A 17,981-nucleotide genomic window follows, 5' to 3' on the forward strand; every position below is an offset into this window, starting at 1 on the left:
TCTGAAGTGGTTTGGATTCAGAGATGAGTTGAGATGGTTTGTGAATAGTAGAATAAAAGTTGAATTATTTATTTATTTTGTGTGAAAATTTAGAAAAGTTGTTTTGGGATTTGAAAAAATTAAATTGTTTATTATATTTTGTGTGAAAAATTGAGAAAGTTGTAATGATGAAATGAGTTGATGTGTGTTTTGAATGCAAACGAAGCCTAAGAGTAATAGACATGGATAACCAAACAAGGAAAAATTAGAACAAAATGATGAGAAATAATAAAAATAAAAATCAAGCTTAAAACATGGTTTCAATATTACTAATCGTGTGGTGATCGATCAATGCTCTTAACCAAGATTCTAAACTTAATTTAATTCTTTCTAAAACTCCTAGGGTTGTGGACTACTCTAATGAGCTAGTTTTCTAAATTCAAATGTTGATCTATAAGGGTAAACAGGCGGAATGTTATATCACAACCATAACAAACTCATCAAGGCTGAAACACACATAGGCCATTTTTATTGATTTTTATTATAATTCTATCAAACCTCATTTCTAATGCTTAAACCAAAATATTATAACATGGAAAATCATATCTTATGTCCAAATAGCATACTAAAACAACCAACAAAATCCACTTCACAAAATCGATAAGAGATGAGTCGAGATGAAAGTTGAAAATTGAATAACATATTATTAGAATATTATTATTATTTTGAGATTTGAAAAAGCTGAATTGTTTATTATATTTTGTATGAAAATTTGAGAAAATTGTAATAATAAGATGAAATGAAACAGTTCTTGTATCCAAACAGAGCCTTAGTATTTAATCACTTGATTAAATTACTTTCACATGCTATTAACTAATCAAATTCATATTATGACATTATTATTCAACCTTTCAAATTTTAGAAATTTTATTGACCCAAGAAAAATCGGATTTGAGCTTGATAGCAACCCAAACCTTAGCCAAATCCTCTTTAAACCCCAAATTAAGACCCTTAGGTTAAGGACCATTAAGGCTACGTTTGGGTAGTGAGAATACTTAAGAAGTGTTGAAAATGTTTGTGAATAGTAGTGAAAAAATAATGAAAAAGTAAGAATAAAATATTAAAAAGTAGGTGAAAAGTAATGAATAGTAAAAAAGTAGGTAAAAAGCAATAATAAAGTAAAGAATAGTAGTGAGAGTACTTGAGGTACTCTCACTTGCCAAACACAGCCTAAGGCCCACAAAATTGAGCTACTTTTACAAGGCTTGTAGAGGAAGTTTTCTCCCATTTATGGCTGACCAAACTCTGCCCAACATAGCCCCTAATTGTACTTGATTTGAAGGCCAAAGCCACCTCACTCACCAAGTCTCACACAGCAACTCTAGGTAGGAATAACTTGGGCTGGTTTTGCCCATTGTTTTAGGCTGACACAACCATCACTCAAGGTCATTCACAACCCTCTTATCACCCCTTCAATTGTGTAAGAAAGCGTCCAGTCCATTTCTCTTTCATTTCATCCATTTCCAACACTTTTCTTGGAGACAAACTTAAAAGTACTTTCAGATAGTTTTTCTAAGTCACTTTGTATGACCTTTTTAAAAATTTTTGCAATAGTTGTTCCTCTTTGAGTCTATTTTCTGTAGATATCTTTTGTGTTGATTTACGTTGTTATTGTTCAGTCAAAAGTTGTTTTAACCATGAAAAGGTCGTTATGGCCAATAAACTAGATAGTTCTTATTATTTTAGAGTTTTTGATCAAGCTATTAAAAAGTTCTTGGTCCGAAATTTTTTAGGAGTGTAGTTAACATATTTATATGAAATTTTGATGAGTGAGCTTTTGATAAAAGTTTTTCTTAAATCTAAAAAGTTGGAAACTAGAAGTAATAAAACAGTTTCTGTTTTGTGAAAGCTTGAGTCTTTTGTTGTGAAATCATGCTCCAATGGGCTTTTATATTTTTATATGATGATCTCAATCTTTGATCGATGTATTAGGATGTTATTTTGAATATTTTTTGCTGTGATTTTAAAGTTATGATGTTTATGCATGAAGAGACACGGTTAGGCCATAAATTTGAGGTTTGTGGTTATATCCATGTTTTGATTTACTTTTGGCCATGTGATCTTGAGTTTAATTCTTGTCTCTACTCTAAGACACAATTTTTAACCATGTGATGTTGTTGGTTTGTAACATTTTTCATGGTATGTTTCGGATAAAAGGATTTGATCAAAACCAAACCTTAAGGTAATCGGTTTTGAGTTTAAGTGTTAAAGCCAAAAGTTTGGTGATGGATTTGTGGTTTTTGTGGTTTTTCGTGATGATTCAAAGCATGATATTCCTTAGGAGTATGTTAGGAATATATTAGAAGTGTATCTTTAAACTTTTGGAGTTCTTAGAGTTGTTTTAAAAGGGACAAAACCTTGAGAATCAAAAGTTTTGTTTTTAGTTAAAGCTTTGAGTTTTATTTTAAAAAGATTTTTGTGATTTTTGTAAAATGAGTTTTTTTGGTTGATCTTGTATGATTTTGAACATAGGAAGTGATTATCCATGTTGCAATATTTCGATCTTAAGCATGAGGAATGAGATTGATAGAATTGCAACAAAAATCAATGTGTTTTGCCCTCGAAAGTTTCAACCTTAGTGTATTTGTCATGGTTGTTATTTGTTTTAATTTTTTTTTAAATTAGATATTTGGATTTAGGACAAAAATTCTATGAGGACTGTAAATTTTGGCAGGTTTTGGAGTTAGAATGCAAAATCCTTAACTTAGGGGTAAAATTGTCATTTTTTCACATGCGAAGAGTAAAATGACAATTTTACTCGAAGATAACATTTTTCATGTTTCTAAGTTATTAGTGATTAAATTTTAACATTTATAAATCCTTGCCTATAGTTTCTCGTGTTTCATGTGTTTCTCTATAAACGCAGCAATCACTGTAAATTAGTTTCTAACTTACTGTGAGATTACTATATATGTATGTTGGTAAGAAAACTATTATTTGTGTATTTATGTTATCATATGTGTCATGCCACTATATGTTATTATGTAACGCATTATATTCTAACTCTACATGTTTATCTAGTTACACACTATATTCTGTCATGTAATTTATATCTGTTACACATTATGCCATGTCATATAATGTTAACTGTTACACATTATGCTATGTCATGAAATATTTATTTGTTTCATATTATGCCATGTCACAAAATTTTTGTTTGTTTTATGTTATGCCATGTCACGTAATGTTTATCTGTTACATGTTATACCATGTCATGAAATGTTGGTCTATGTCATGTTACGTCATGTAATTTGTCTTACATATATGTCACGTTACGTCAAGTCATCTAGCATTTTGTTCCATGTCACGCTATGTCTCGAGTATAGTTTGTGTATCTCGAAAACAATATTTTTCAAATCTAGTCATGTTACGTCCACGCACAATCAAGTTATTGTTCAATTCATTATCATTAAATCATGGTAATCCCATCAGACAATACTACTCTATCATGGTAACCCTATCTGACAAAACTACTCTATCATGGTAATCCCATGAGACAAGACTACACTATTGTGGTAACCCATGAGACAAGGACATCATGACAACTCCATGAGATACGGACATTGTGGTAACCTCATGAGACAAGAATACAATTCAAGCTCATAATTATTTCAAGTTTATGTTTAATTTCCAGGATCTCTTATAATAATTCAAAAGGTAATGGTCAGATAGGAAGAAACTTTCAAGAAATTCAGAATTTTGGTTATAATTATGTAAATTCAGAAAGTGAGTTTTGCATCGTGACATGAGTGACAGAGCCTTTGTTAAAGGTATAAAGTTAGACTTTCCAAGATTTGGAGGTAGAAATCCATCAGCTTGGATTTACAGGGCCAACCAATATTTTCTTTATCATCAAGTACCACCAGGGCAAAGAATTTTTTTTTGCATCATTTCATATAGATGAGGAGGCTCTTATCTGGTTTTAAGATGCAAGTGAGACCGGTTCTTTTCATTCTTAGGAGGAGTTTACTCAGGCTGTGCAAATTAGGTTTGGGTCATTTGTGTATAATGATCCAATGAAAGCTCTTATAAGATTAAAATAAGTAAGCTCTGCTACTCATTATAAAGTTGAGTTTGAGTTGCTATCCAATAGAATAAAAGGAGTTTTAGAAAAGCAAAAAAAAAAAAAAAAAAAAAAAAAAAAAAAAAACAAACTAGTTGTTTCTTGAGTGGCTTGTGTGATGAGATTGCCTGTAAGAATGTTGAATCTTACTTCATTAAATGATGCTTTTGGGTTAGCTAAAATCCAGGAGCAATATGTTTGGAGTACTAAGAAGTCATGAATAAATAGTTTTGTCAATTTTCATCAACAGAATTCTGAAGCCAAGAATGGTCATTTGGGATCTATTTTGGGTAATCTTAACTCATCACTAGTTACTAAGTTGCCTTATCAGAAAGTGTCTGAGGCTCAAATGCAGGAAAGAAGAAGAAATGGTCTGTGTTATTTTTGTGATGATAAGTGGCATCAAGGCTACAAGTGTGGTAAGCCAAAGATTTACTTGTTTGAGGGTATGGAGGCGCTTGATAGTGAGGTTGTTGAGGAGCAAGGTAAAATAGAATTCAATGAGAATTCTGAAGAATGTGGAGATATTGCCTCTATCTCTTTATATGCTATTGTTGGTTCCCCAAATCTTAAGACAATGAGAATTGTGGGCCAAATTAACAAGAAAAATGTGGTTATTTTAATTGACACTAGTAGTACTCACAACTTTGTAGATATTGTAGTGGTCACAAAATGTAGATTGGCTGTAAATGGTGATCAATCGATTTAAGTTAGAGTTGTTAATGGTGATGTGGTGCACAGTTTGGGTAGTACTATTGTTGTAGCAATGCATATGCAAAGAACTAAGTTTGTTGCTAATTTTTATACCCTTTGTTTGGGTGGATGTGATGTAGTAATGGGGATGCAATGGTTGTTATCATTGGATCCTATATTGTGAAATTTTGGTGAACTGCAGATAAAATTTTCTTATAAAGGCAGCATTGTTGTTCTTAAAGGCCTCACATCTCCTAATGCTGAGTTGGTTGATGATGAGGAGATATCCAGCATTTCTAAGATTGGATCTAAAGGGTTTTGGTTGTAATTGATGGCTGTGGAGACTAATCAGAACCTGTCTGGTTCTTGTGCTGAAATTGAGGAGTTGTTGCATAAGTATGATGGAGTCTTTGAGGAACCTAAGGGTCTTCCTCCTCATAGGCCTCAAGATCACCAAATTTTGTTGAAGAATGAGTATGTGCCCGTTTGTTTAAGATCATATAGATACCTTTTTTTTTTTTTATTAGAAAATCGAAATTGAAAAGATTGTTTTAGAATTGTTAAAGACTAGTGTCATCGGCCAAGCTAGTCACCGTTCTCTTCTCCTGTGTTGCTGGTCAGAAAGTCAGATAGCTCTTGGAGAATGTGTATAGATTATAGGGTGCTTAATGAGGCTACCATCAAAGATAAGTGCCCAATATCAATAGTTCATGAATTGTTGGATGAGCTATTTGGCTCAACTGTGTTTTCTAAACTTGGCCTAAGGTCAGGTTATTGTCAAATTAGAATGAGGCTTGAGGATGTACATAAAACTACATTTAGGACATGTGAGGGATATTATGAATTCCTTATTATGCCATTTGGACTCACTAATGTTCCCTCAATCTTTCAAGCTCTCATGAATGATATTTTTAAACCATTAATGAGAAAATTTGTAATTATATTCTTTGATAATATTCTAGTGTATAGCAAAGACCTAGAATCTCATTTGTTGCATTTATCAATTGTCTTGGAGGTTTTACAGCAGAATCAATTGTTTGCCAAGAAATCTATGTGCCATTTGCATGCCAAGAAATAAAAGTATTTGGGCCATTTAATTTCCATGGAAGGTGTGAGAGAAGATCCAAAGAAATTAGATTCTATGGTAAATTGACCAATTCCAACAACTCTTAGAACCTTTAGGGTTTTTTTGGGTTGACTGGATACTATAAGAAATTTGTTCGAAATTATGGACAAGTAGCTGTTTCACTTACTATCTTACTGAAGAATGATGCTTTCTTGTGGAGTGAGGCAACCATTGTGGCTTTTGAGGAGTTGTAGAAAGTTGTTGTGAATCCACCAGTTCTTGCCTTGTCAGATTTTACTCAGAAGTTTGTAATTGAGTGTAATGCTTGTGCAGTGGATATTGGTGCTGTTGATGCAGAATCTGGCCAATAACTTTTCTGAGTCAAGCTTTGAAGGGTAAAAATATGTCTTTCACTTATGAAAAAGAGTTATTACCCTTGGTGTTGGCTATTAAAAAATGGAGGTCTTACTTGTTGGATTCTACTTTTTTCATAAGAACTGACCACCTAAGTTTGAAGTATTTGTTGGAACAAAAAGTGGGTACAATAACTCAACAAAAATGGATCTCAAAGCTGTTGGGCTATGAGTTCTCCATTGAATATAAAAAGGGAGTAGAGAACAAGGTAGCCGATGCCTTGTCTTGAATGGATTTCCAAGAAGATGAAGCTGCAATGTGTTTAATTTCCTATCCTATACTAGTTTGGTTAGAGGAATTGAAATAGGCCTATATAATTGATCCACTAGTCCAACAACAGTTGCCTTTGTTACAAGATGGCTCTCATTCGACCTCTTCTTCCGCTCTTAATCATGGGGTTTTATTTAAGAAGAGGAAGATATATATGCCAAATTGTCAAGAACTGAAGTTGAAGGTGCTGCATTTCATACATGCTAGCCCATCTGCTGGGCATTCTGGTTTTCATAAGTCATTGCAAATGGCTAGGTATGATTTTTATTGGCCTGGTTTGAAGAAGGAAGTCAAGAATTTTATTAAAAAATGTGAGGTTTGTCAAAAAAAATAAAGTAGAAAATATTCATCCTGCTGGATTATTACAACTATTGCATGTTCCTCAGCATATTTGGATAATCCATGGATTTTGTTGAAAGGTTGCCAATCTCTAAAGGCTATTATGTAGTAATGGTGGTCGTGGATAGGCTCTCGAAATATTCACAGTTTATGCCTTTAAAGCACCCCTTTACAACAACAAAAGTGGCATTGGTGTTTTTTTTACAATGTCTTTAAATTGCATGGGATGCCTCAGAACATAGTCTCTGATAGAGGAGTTACTTTCACAAGTTTCTTTTGGAATGAGCTGTTTAGACTGCAAGGAGTCACTCTCTCTTATTCGTCTGCCTATCACCCTCAAAGTGAGGTCAGACCGAGGCAGTTAACAAATGCTTAGAGCATTTTCTGAGAAGTTTCACAACAAATAAGTCAAGATTATGGTTTGAGTGGTTAACCTTGGATAAATGGTGGTGTAACACCAATTTTCATATTTCAACAAAACTAGCCCCTTATGAGGTGGTTTATGGCAGATCACCAAGCAAGCTTCAGTCTTATGTTCCTAATTTAACTGCTAATCAGGTAGTGGATGAAGTGCTGAAGACAAGAGAGGAAATTTTGACCACACTGAAGGGTAATTTGAATGCTGCTCAAGAAAGAATGAAGTATCAAGCTGACAAGAGTAGAATTGGGAGAGAATTTCAATTTGGTGACTGGGTATTTCTCATATTATAGCCATATAGATAGCAGTCATAAGTGGCTTGGAGAAATTTTAAATTGTCTGCTAGGTTATATAGACCATTCCAGATTATTAAGAGAATTGGCCAAGTAGCTTATAAACTGAATTTGCCTCCAGAATTCTGTCATTCATCCAGTGTTTCATGTATCTTGTTTGAAGAAAAAGGTTGGGCAACATGTATCTCCTTTGTCAATATTACCACCAGTCAATTTTCAAGGAGAATTGATTCCAGAGCATGAGAGTATTTTACAACGCAGGACCAGGAAGTTGAATAATAAGCCAGTTGTAGAGGTGTTGGTGCATTGGAAAGGGTCTGCAATGGAGGATGCTACTTGGGAAGCTTAATGGCAGTTGTGTGACAATTTTCCTCACCTTCTGGGCAAAATTCTCTGAAAGTGGAGGGTATGTTATGGGCTGGAAGAAGATGAAGGCTGCAGTGTGGGAAGAGAATGAAGGGTTGGAGGTCTGAAGTGAAGTGCAGAAGCTGAAGAGAAACTCTGAAGTGCAGAAATGGAATATCGTGGCAGTTAGTTAGTTAACGCAGATTTCATATGGCATCGTTTTGTTAAATGAGTTTAATAAGTATTGTCAACGGCAATTCGTAAATGTGTTGTATAGTGATTAGACACTGTCATTTTGATCATCATCTTTCATAATCAATATAAATCAACCATGAATTGGAAGAAGAGGCCAACCATGGTATTCAGTCAAATTCCTATTGTAATATCCAAGTCCTACTACGTAGGTCCTTGTGTCATTTTATTAATTTTTTATGTTAAATATTTTGAAATAAAGATTTTTATTATTTTATTATTTTATTTTAAGATGAGTGTGCTTTTATTTTTATGTGGATTAATAAAACAATTTAAGGGCATGATTTTAAGGCCTTATAATATTTTCTCTTAAGTCCTCAAATTTTCTTTTATTCAATAAATGACCCAAGCTCTCTCAACCATTGGATGGGTAGGTGAGAAGAATATCTCCTCGCATTCAATCTCTACCGTTCATCTTCCTAGCTTATGGGATAAGTTTTGACCAAAACAATTGAGCCTTTTCTCCCTTGAACCCATAAGTTTCTTGAGCAAGCAATTAAATCATTTTCCTTCCTTTGCACCCGTCAGTTCTAAGGCAAGCCAAGAGAGAAAAATTTTATCTTCCTCTCCAAGCAAGCTAAATCCGATGCACACCTTCCTCTCTTCTTCTTCTCTTTTCTTTTTATCTTCAATAAAGCAAGCTCCTCTCATCTCCTTCAAACTTTATGACTTCACAGCAAGGGAAAAAGAAAAATATTTTTCTTCATCCTCATCAAGCCGTGTGAGAACTCTTTCCATACTCAAATTCGGTTTTATTCAAAACTTGGAACCAAAACTTGTTTTCATCTTTAAAAGGGTGAAATCTTGACAGTAATAAACTTTTGGTTCACTTCCTAACATGATTTTCATATGAGTTTCGATTTTCATCATTTATCTTATCCATTGATGTTACGGTCTTGGGGTAACATAATGCTATCATTTTGCTCTTCATCCACACGGCTATACCACTATTTGGTCTTCTGCTTGTGTTTTGAAAGGGGCTAAGAGCTCAAGATAAAAATTCTAATTTGACTCAGTTGTTTCTAATGTGATTTTGGAAGCCAACTAAGTTGTTTTAGGTTGTGTTTTGATATGTTTAATTTTCTACGTTGAAAATAAATGTATACTATGTTTTTAGCCCAAACCAAATGGTATTATGATTGTTTTGCTATGCATTTTCCTATATTTCAAAATGCTATGTTGTTACTAAACTTGGTAATCTAAGATTGGTACTATGTGTCTTGTGTTGAGGTTGGTTGGTAATCTGTTCTTACAATGCTAAGAGGTTCGGTCAAAGGTTTTGCTTAGTTCTATAAATTTATATTTTGCTTTTAAAGGGTATTAAGTGGATAAAGCATAAACTTGAGTGTTTAAAAGTTTAAAAGTTTGCTTAATGAGTAACTTTGTTATACCTTATGCTACTTTAATTTTAATGAGAGGTGTTATCTAAACTAATTAAAATATTGCTTATGTAAATAGGTTATAGTTTAGTTAGTTTAAATATAAGAAATTATTTAGGCATGATGTATTATGATATGTAAAACTGTCCAAGTATTCTTAAGTCCATGTCATGTCATGTCTTGATGTAAAGATAACCTATTTATGTTGTCCCTCGTTTGGTTAAATTCTACCTAATCCAAGAGTCTAAAATATTGATAAGCTAACCTTTTTATAATGAGGGACCACAAATTGATTTAAATGGCATGTTTCCTAAACTTGTTTAACCTACTTGAGATGCCTAAATTTATTTTAAAGCTCATTGTTGAGAATTTTCAGATTTTATCTCCTAATGTCTACAACCCAAAGTGAGCTTGAACCAAAGAGACATTGCTTGAAGCCTATGAATTCTTAAATACTTTTCATGTAAACTTTTAAAATAGTCTTTCCATAGACAAATAGCATATCTTAATATTTAAGTTATTTCTCTTGTAAGTTAAGGTGAGAAGTAGTCACTTGGGTTAATGCTAAGCATAGAAGGGACATTAGATTGTAATATTGTGGCTTTCTCTTTTAAAGGGAGGGAGCTAAAGAATATTGTATGGGTATTAATACGCTTATACTATTTATTGGAATATGACCTATATTGATGTTGGAAGTATCGAGGAACATAAAGGTAAGTAACTATGACCATACTTCTTACACAAAGTTCCCTTTATGAAAAAATGTTTCTCTCTCTTCTTGCAAATGTTCTTCTAAAGCAAAGAGTAAATAAATATAGTATGTACAAGTCATTTCTTGATAACCACTGTTAAGTACCCTATCGATTATAATTGTGTGTATGTGTATAAGGTAATGCATGCATGTAGGTTCTAAATCATGAGATTTTCATACATACTCTCTCAAGAAACTTATTGATTATCCCTATATCTAGTATAGCATAAAAATGTACCTTGTCCATAAAAATGCATGTGCAGCAGACTAAGAAAAATAATGAAAATGTTTTGATTGCAAAGGAAATGAAAGGAATGTATCATGCCTTATGCTTTAACTAATGCTTTAAATGATGCGAATAAAGCATTTTAAAATGTCTCTATGAACTGATATTTTAAATGATGCGAAGAAAGTGTTTTAACATATCCCTATAATCTTATGCTTTAAATGATGCGAAAAAGTATTTTAAAATGTCCATATGAATTGATGCTTTATGAATGCCATAAAAGATGATGTTTAAATTCATACTTTTAAATGACGTTTTTCCATGAATGAGCTATTAAATGAAAATGATCGAAAGGACTAAAATGAATGAAATAAAGGACTGAATGAATGAATATCTTATTGTATGAAAATACGTAACGACCATATGAATGAAAATGGTACCAAAGGAATGAATAGATTGCAATGCCAGGTAAGTAGTACTGGTAGTGCACTCAGTACTATCCCCTTACTGAAAGGGATTCTCAACCTATGGCTATGGGCGGAATCCAGGTTCAAAGGAAGACCGCTAGCCCTAACACATGTGGCGTAATAGTATGTACCGGCCAAAAGAACGTGAAACATGAAAGTATGGTTATTTCTTAAAATGTTATACATGAAAGCATAGTTATTTCTTAAAATGTTTATGCATAAAAGTATGGCTCATTGCTTAAATTGTTTATACATGAAAGCATTGTCACGATTAGCAAATGTTTACGTATGCATGTTTTCACAAGAAAAGATTATGTGATTAATAAGTTAACAGCATAGTATACTACTTACTGAGTATTTGACTCACTTTTATTTTAAATGTTTTAAACGTCCAGGTAATGACGAATAGGTTGGGGAGCACGACATTATTGCAGAGAGAGAGACGGGCGCTTAGTGTCTTTCCTGTTGGTTCGATTTTGCATGGATGATGGGTTATGTTTATGGATGTTGTATGTTGGTAGGGATGGAGTGCCTTCCTAACTATAACAGTTATGTTTTTATGAACGTATGATGGATTCTGAGTCTCTTATAGATGAATGTTTGGATAGGATGTCTACCAGGTGTTCCCCTTTATTAAATTAAAAATTTAGAATACATGTGTGTTATGTTCATGCTGATCGCATATTACTATAAAAGAAAAGGAAAAAAAGAAAGAAAGAAATGACAGGTATTTACGTAGCGATCCCACCCTTTCCGGGATGGGGTTGTTACACCTATCTCTCTTTCTCTACATTCACTTTCTCTCTCTAATTCTTGATCATAATTCTGGAGGTTGACTCCCTTGAAGTAGTCTAGTTCCATTGCAGAAGAAGTGCCCATCACAGTTACCACCGAGTTAGTGTCAATAGAGTGGGCCGCCATGGATATTGGATTCGGAAGCATGGTAAAATGTTATGATCCTGAGGGTTAAAGACTTAACCGAATTAGTATCCAACAGTCCTATGATTTTTGGATCAATAGTTGAGTCTTTAACAGATTAAGCTATCCTAATCGAGTTGCACGAGCTACTCCTTAGACTAGTCTAGTAGTTATAATGTTTGTCTAATAATGTATTTGAGGAGCTCTGTCTCCAGCACTAGTAATGTTGTAGATATTGTGGACAAATCACTATAACCATTGGATATCAATTATCATGTTACTTTTATGAAGTAAGTTTACGTTAATTACATAGTATTGCTCAAAGAAAAAAAAAATATCTGTTTTGAATATTGCATATTATTAATTGCATGCTAAGTACATTACATCTTTATCTGTCATGATCGGGAGTAGATAATACATCTTTATCTATTATTTACAAAATTTTCCTCTCATCTTATTCACCAAAGATCCCTTAATTAAATAAATATGAGCCATCTTAAAATATAGTTGATATAAATATAAATATCTACTTATATATAAAGTGCAAATGTTGGATCAACAGTGTTTTCATCTAACACTTTTTTTCCCGATTTTACCCTTGCTTGGTATACGTTATTACATTTTTGTCGATTCCTTTTGCTTTTAAACCAACAAAAATCTCTCCACCCTGTCATCTCTCTCTCTCTCTCTCTCTCTCAGTAGACAACCGTCTCTCAGTTTCTTTCTCCATTTGTTAAAACCCTCTCTTTTTCATTTATCCATAGTCGTCATTGTCCTCCACAAATCTTGGCAGAAATAGTCGATCTGTTAGTCTCCATCACCGACTTGTAGTTAGGCCCCGTAGTTCTTTAGATCTATTGCAGATCTTCAGCCCTGTTCTCTAGATCTGCTTCAAATCTGTTCAGAATTATGTGCTTATATTTTTTGTATAAACATCCTACAGGAATGATTTTTTTTTTTTTGGTGTATTTGTAGGCATGGTTGGTGCAAATCTTAGATATTTGGTGGACAAGGAGGAAGTGAGGATGAGGATGATGGATGGTCAGTGGTGTGTCGCAAGCCTCGTCGTTTGACAACATCTGAGTTTTTTTTTCCTGATCTTTTACCGTAACCGTATGATTTTTCTTTGTTTGGTTGTTGGGTAAGAGAGTGTAGGAAAGCAAACAAAGAACAAAATTTCTCTCCTTCTCATTCGATTCTCTTGTAAGATGATGGGACTTGGGGTCTTAAGGGAGGAGATAGAGCTAGCGTTTTTATTGGAACAGAGGAGGTTTCTGCTTAGTTTTAGCGCTCCCAGGGCTGAGACTTGAGCTTTGGCTTTCACCAAGATTAGAATCATGGCCATGCTTGGACTCTATTTGTTGCCAGGAGTGGAAAAAAAATTAAAAAAAAAAAAAAACAGTTGGACTTCCGAGTTTGTGTTTAGTTATAATAACAAGAATAGCTTTAACTTTGCACGAGCAAATGTTTGGTTCTCTGGCGGTCTCGGTTTGGCTCAATCAAGGAAGAAGGGCTCGGAATTATGATACTTTTGTTATTTTCTTATTATTTTCCCACGTATTCATTCATCCAAGCCCTATAAATAAATGGAATAAAACTTTTATATGGAGCATTTCACACCTACCTATTATCGCTCTAATTTAATTCAAATGAACTTTGATTTAAAAAAAAAGTCCCATCAGCCTGTACTAGACGTGACCGATTTAAGTAGCAATGCAATGTTATGCAGCAAGGCATTAATTGGTGCGTAAATGAATACACGTTCTTAAGAAGTTCTTGTCTCTACTACTCTTGACCTTTGTTTGCGAGTCCCTTTACTGATATTCCTTCCTTTGCCACTTACCGAATCTCTTTCCACTAGCGATTGAGTATTGATCCATCTTTCATACTCTATAATTAAGATCTCCACCATCTAAATTAGATTTTGGATAATTGTTAAGTCTCTGTCCAACTCATAGTTGAATTTTTGCATTGAAAGTGTTATACACAAATTACATAAAAGTAAATGAATATATTGATGTGATTTTATATGCACATTAAGTCACGTTAATTTATAAGAATATATTTTTATATACTCATTTTATAGTTAAAGTATTTTTACAACATAATGTTACGTACAATATTAAAATGTATAAGTCTAATATTGCATTTAATTTAATTTAATTATGAATAAGAATGATACACGCTTCAATCTTATATATATATATATATATAATTTAATTAAAACTATTTATTTTAATATTGATTCTAATTAGCATGATGTCTTATTATCACGTAACGTATCCTTGTGGAGACGGCCAGTTTCCTAAGCATTGAGTAAAGTCTTGGTCGCTTGTACATGTTTTAGGCCAAAATAACCCTACATCTATATAATCCAGAATTATCCCACCAAAGACCAAACATATACGACAAGTGAAGGAAGAAATTAATCTTGGAATCAAGCTGCTAAAGTCCAGAGATCATTCATGCACCATACCAAAACTAATTAATTAAAAATTATATTTACTAATAATTTAAACTACTTATAATGGTCGGATCTGACTCATGAGAATATATACGACTTTATTATCCCAAGTTTGAACAAATTAGCAAATCATTTGTTGTTCACTTGTTATTGTCCTTGGATTTTGATTTTTTTTTTTAATGTCCCTTCTAAGGGCAACCCGAACTTGTCCACCAAACATTATTATTATTTTTTTCATTTTAAATTGAAATAATAAATATCCGTGTTATCATTTAATTTTCAATCTGTCTTACTTCGATGCATGCATGCACGTTTGCATATTACTTCGAGGTGTTTTAAATTAAAAATATTTTTATAAAAATAATATTATTTTATAAAAATATTCTCATTTAATAATATTATTTAATAACATATTGTGTGTATATCATTCTACAAATATATTAAATATAGCAATCCAACGCCTTTGTACCCAATTCACAAAAACATTTCTTTAATTTTGGAGTGAATTTCGGAGTGTTGCTTTTTTTTTTTTTTTTTAATTTACCAACTTTTCAATAAAATGGATCAAATAAAGATAAAAAAAGAAAGCAATTTTTTATTTAATTATATCTTGATCTGCTGTAATAATTTGCAGACCAATAATAAATCCTTGGTATAATAATGGTTAAGACTACAATTTCCTAACATTACTTAATTTAAAAGAATAAGAGAATAAAGTAAAGATATATCATATGATTATTATTTTATTATGAATATACATTTTGTCCACGAAAAGTAAAGAGATATTTTCTCTCAACTTTAATTTCTCTTCTACCAATGCCAACAACCTACTTTATTTACTTTGAACAGGATGGATGCCTTCCATCTATTTACAAATAAAATAATCAAATTAACATTTTTAATGATTTTTTTTTTATTTTTTAAAATATATTATTTTTTTATTTTATATATTAATTGTTACAATATATTATATATTAGTTTATTTATTTTTTCTACGTATTATTTAAATATTATATTTTTTCATATTTTTTAATGAAAAATTAACAATAAAAGAGAAATTAATTTAAAATATTTACAATAATAAATACTTACTATAACAAAATGCAAAATAAGAATCAAATATAAAAAAGAAAGTTACATTTAAATGAATCTATTTATATTTTAAAAAAAATTATAATATAGAGTAGTGCTAAACTACACTCATCCATTACTTTTTTGGATTCATTTTTTTGGTTCCCCATTTTATGGAATTGTGAGTCCAAGGCTTAGAGCTTTTGGAATAAATTTCATTTTTTATTTTTTATTTTAAAAAGAAATATCTGCACCAAATCTTATATTCTTGGCTTTGATTTTAATTTAACCTAATCGATGCATGCCCACATTAATTATTTCTTGCATTTAATTCATTTCAATGCATACTAGAAATCATTGTGATTTTACATTTTTTTTAAAAAGAAAATAGGAAAAGAAAAATGTAATATAGATATCTTGTAATTGTATTTGATGATTCATAATTTCATACAATAGAAGTATAGAACCTCACCAAGTGACGAAACAATTAACTTAAATAACATCCTAACAAGCTGAGGGAAAGTATTTCTAAATGATTTATAAATATATATATTTTTATTTTTAAATAATAAATTTAACTTATTATATAAATTTATGAATTTATTTTAAAAAAAAATTCTATGTGGTTGTCCTTCCTACTTCTCAAGAGTTATCATTTATACGGCATAATCCCACCTACTTTAAGTAATTATTTATTACAAAAAATAAAAAATATACCAAAAAATACAATAAATATCCTAAAATAAATTAGATATTAAAATATTGGATTAAAGTCTGTGAAATAATGAAATGTTATTTATAATTTTTTAGCACGCAAACATTGAAGAGAGAGGGAGGGACGAAAAATCAACAATAATTAATTTCTTTATTAAATTCTCTGTTTTTCAAGTGATAGTGATAATTTTTTTAACAGAGAGTATGATAGTGATAATTGATAAATTTACTTACGTAGGTAAATAGATAAATAAAGTACGCATGATTTAGGAGGGAGTGAAGTTTTGATATAAAAGAGAGAACTCACAAGATCACCCGCGTCTGAAATTTAAGATACACAATGAGCCATCGATGCACGCAATCAATCTGTAGGGATGCCAGAAGCCTTCCACAGCCCAGATCGGCAACATCTCCTTTACCTTGAAGTTCCACTATATGTCCCGTGCAAATTATAATAAAGCAATCAGATACGACTACAATGAAAAAATTGTGTGCTATAATTGCAAAAATATGAGCATCTCATAGTCACGATAAATCATTTTATCTCAATTTTTTAAATGATCATTCCTAACATGATAAATATAACATAATAATTGTTAAAATTATGCAATTACTAATATTCTCATTAATTTTATCTGTCGAGTCTATGTAGAAGTAGATGAAGATACTGGACGTGTAGCGGTTGTTGTCTTCAGATTGATATCAAAAGAAATATTGAATCGTACAATTGTTGATCTCTTTGAACACACAGACGAGGTATAATGTTTAATGCATATATCTTTATATCTTTTCATTATTACAGGAGCACCTATTATATTTAGTAAATATTGCAATTACAGTTTTAGAAAATGAATAGATTATGTACTTTCATTGGGTAGAAATTAGGGGTGTGCAAAATTTCAAAAATTCCGACTCCGTCTGACTTCCGCTCCGACTCCGACTCCGACTTCGTCGGAGTCATCAGAATTCGGAGTCGGAATTCGGAGTAGCTCCGAATATCTATTCGGAGTCGGAGCTCCAAGAAGCTCCGATTCCGACTTCGAAATTTTTTTTACTGTACACTTGCGCGAGCGAGGTGTCGAGCGCAAGTCGAGCACACGTTGTATTGAACATTGGCTCGAGCGACATGTCGAGCGGAAGTCAAGCGAACCTCTCTGGAAGAGTTCTGCTCGAGCGACATGTCGAGCGGACCTCTCTGAAAGAATTCTGCTCGAGCGCCACGTCGAGCGCACGTCGAGCTCCGATCGGAGTCGGACTCCGACTCCAATTCAGAGTCGGAGTCGGAGCTCCAATTTAGCTTCGACTCTTGTCGGAGTCAGAGGTCAGAAACGAGCACTCAGACTCCGTCGGAGTCGGAGCCTAGCCCTAGTAGAAATGAATCGACATGGATAATTACGTTAGAATAAACTCAACGTACTCTCTGCTTATCTTATATATCAAATTACGTCATAAGCACTCAAAATTTTTTCTTCTTAAACTTCTCACTGTTATATATTTAAATAATTAAAATACTAAATTATATGTAAAGTCTTAATTCTTTCTTCACTTTGTATATTTTGTTCAATTTTTGATTAAGTTTCTCTTTTCACCTTCTCATTTACTTTCTTCACTTTCTTTTTTCATTTTGTATATTTTTTACTTTTGAATATCAAGTTAAATTTTAACTAATCTAAATTTTATTTTTTAATAATTAAATAGTCATGAGATTTAATTTTTAACTAATCTAATAAAATTACTCTTACTAGTAAACTAATAAAGTATTATCCCTCGGCGAGAAAAAAAATAAAAAAACAGAAAAC

Source organism: Juglans microcarpa x Juglans regia, chromosome 3D (assembly GCF_004785595.1).
Source record: "Juglans microcarpa x Juglans regia isolate MS1-56 chromosome 3D, Jm3101_v1.0, whole genome shotgun sequence".
NCBI lineage: Eukaryota > Viridiplantae > Streptophyta > Magnoliopsida > Fagales > Juglandaceae > Juglans > Juglans microcarpa x Juglans regia.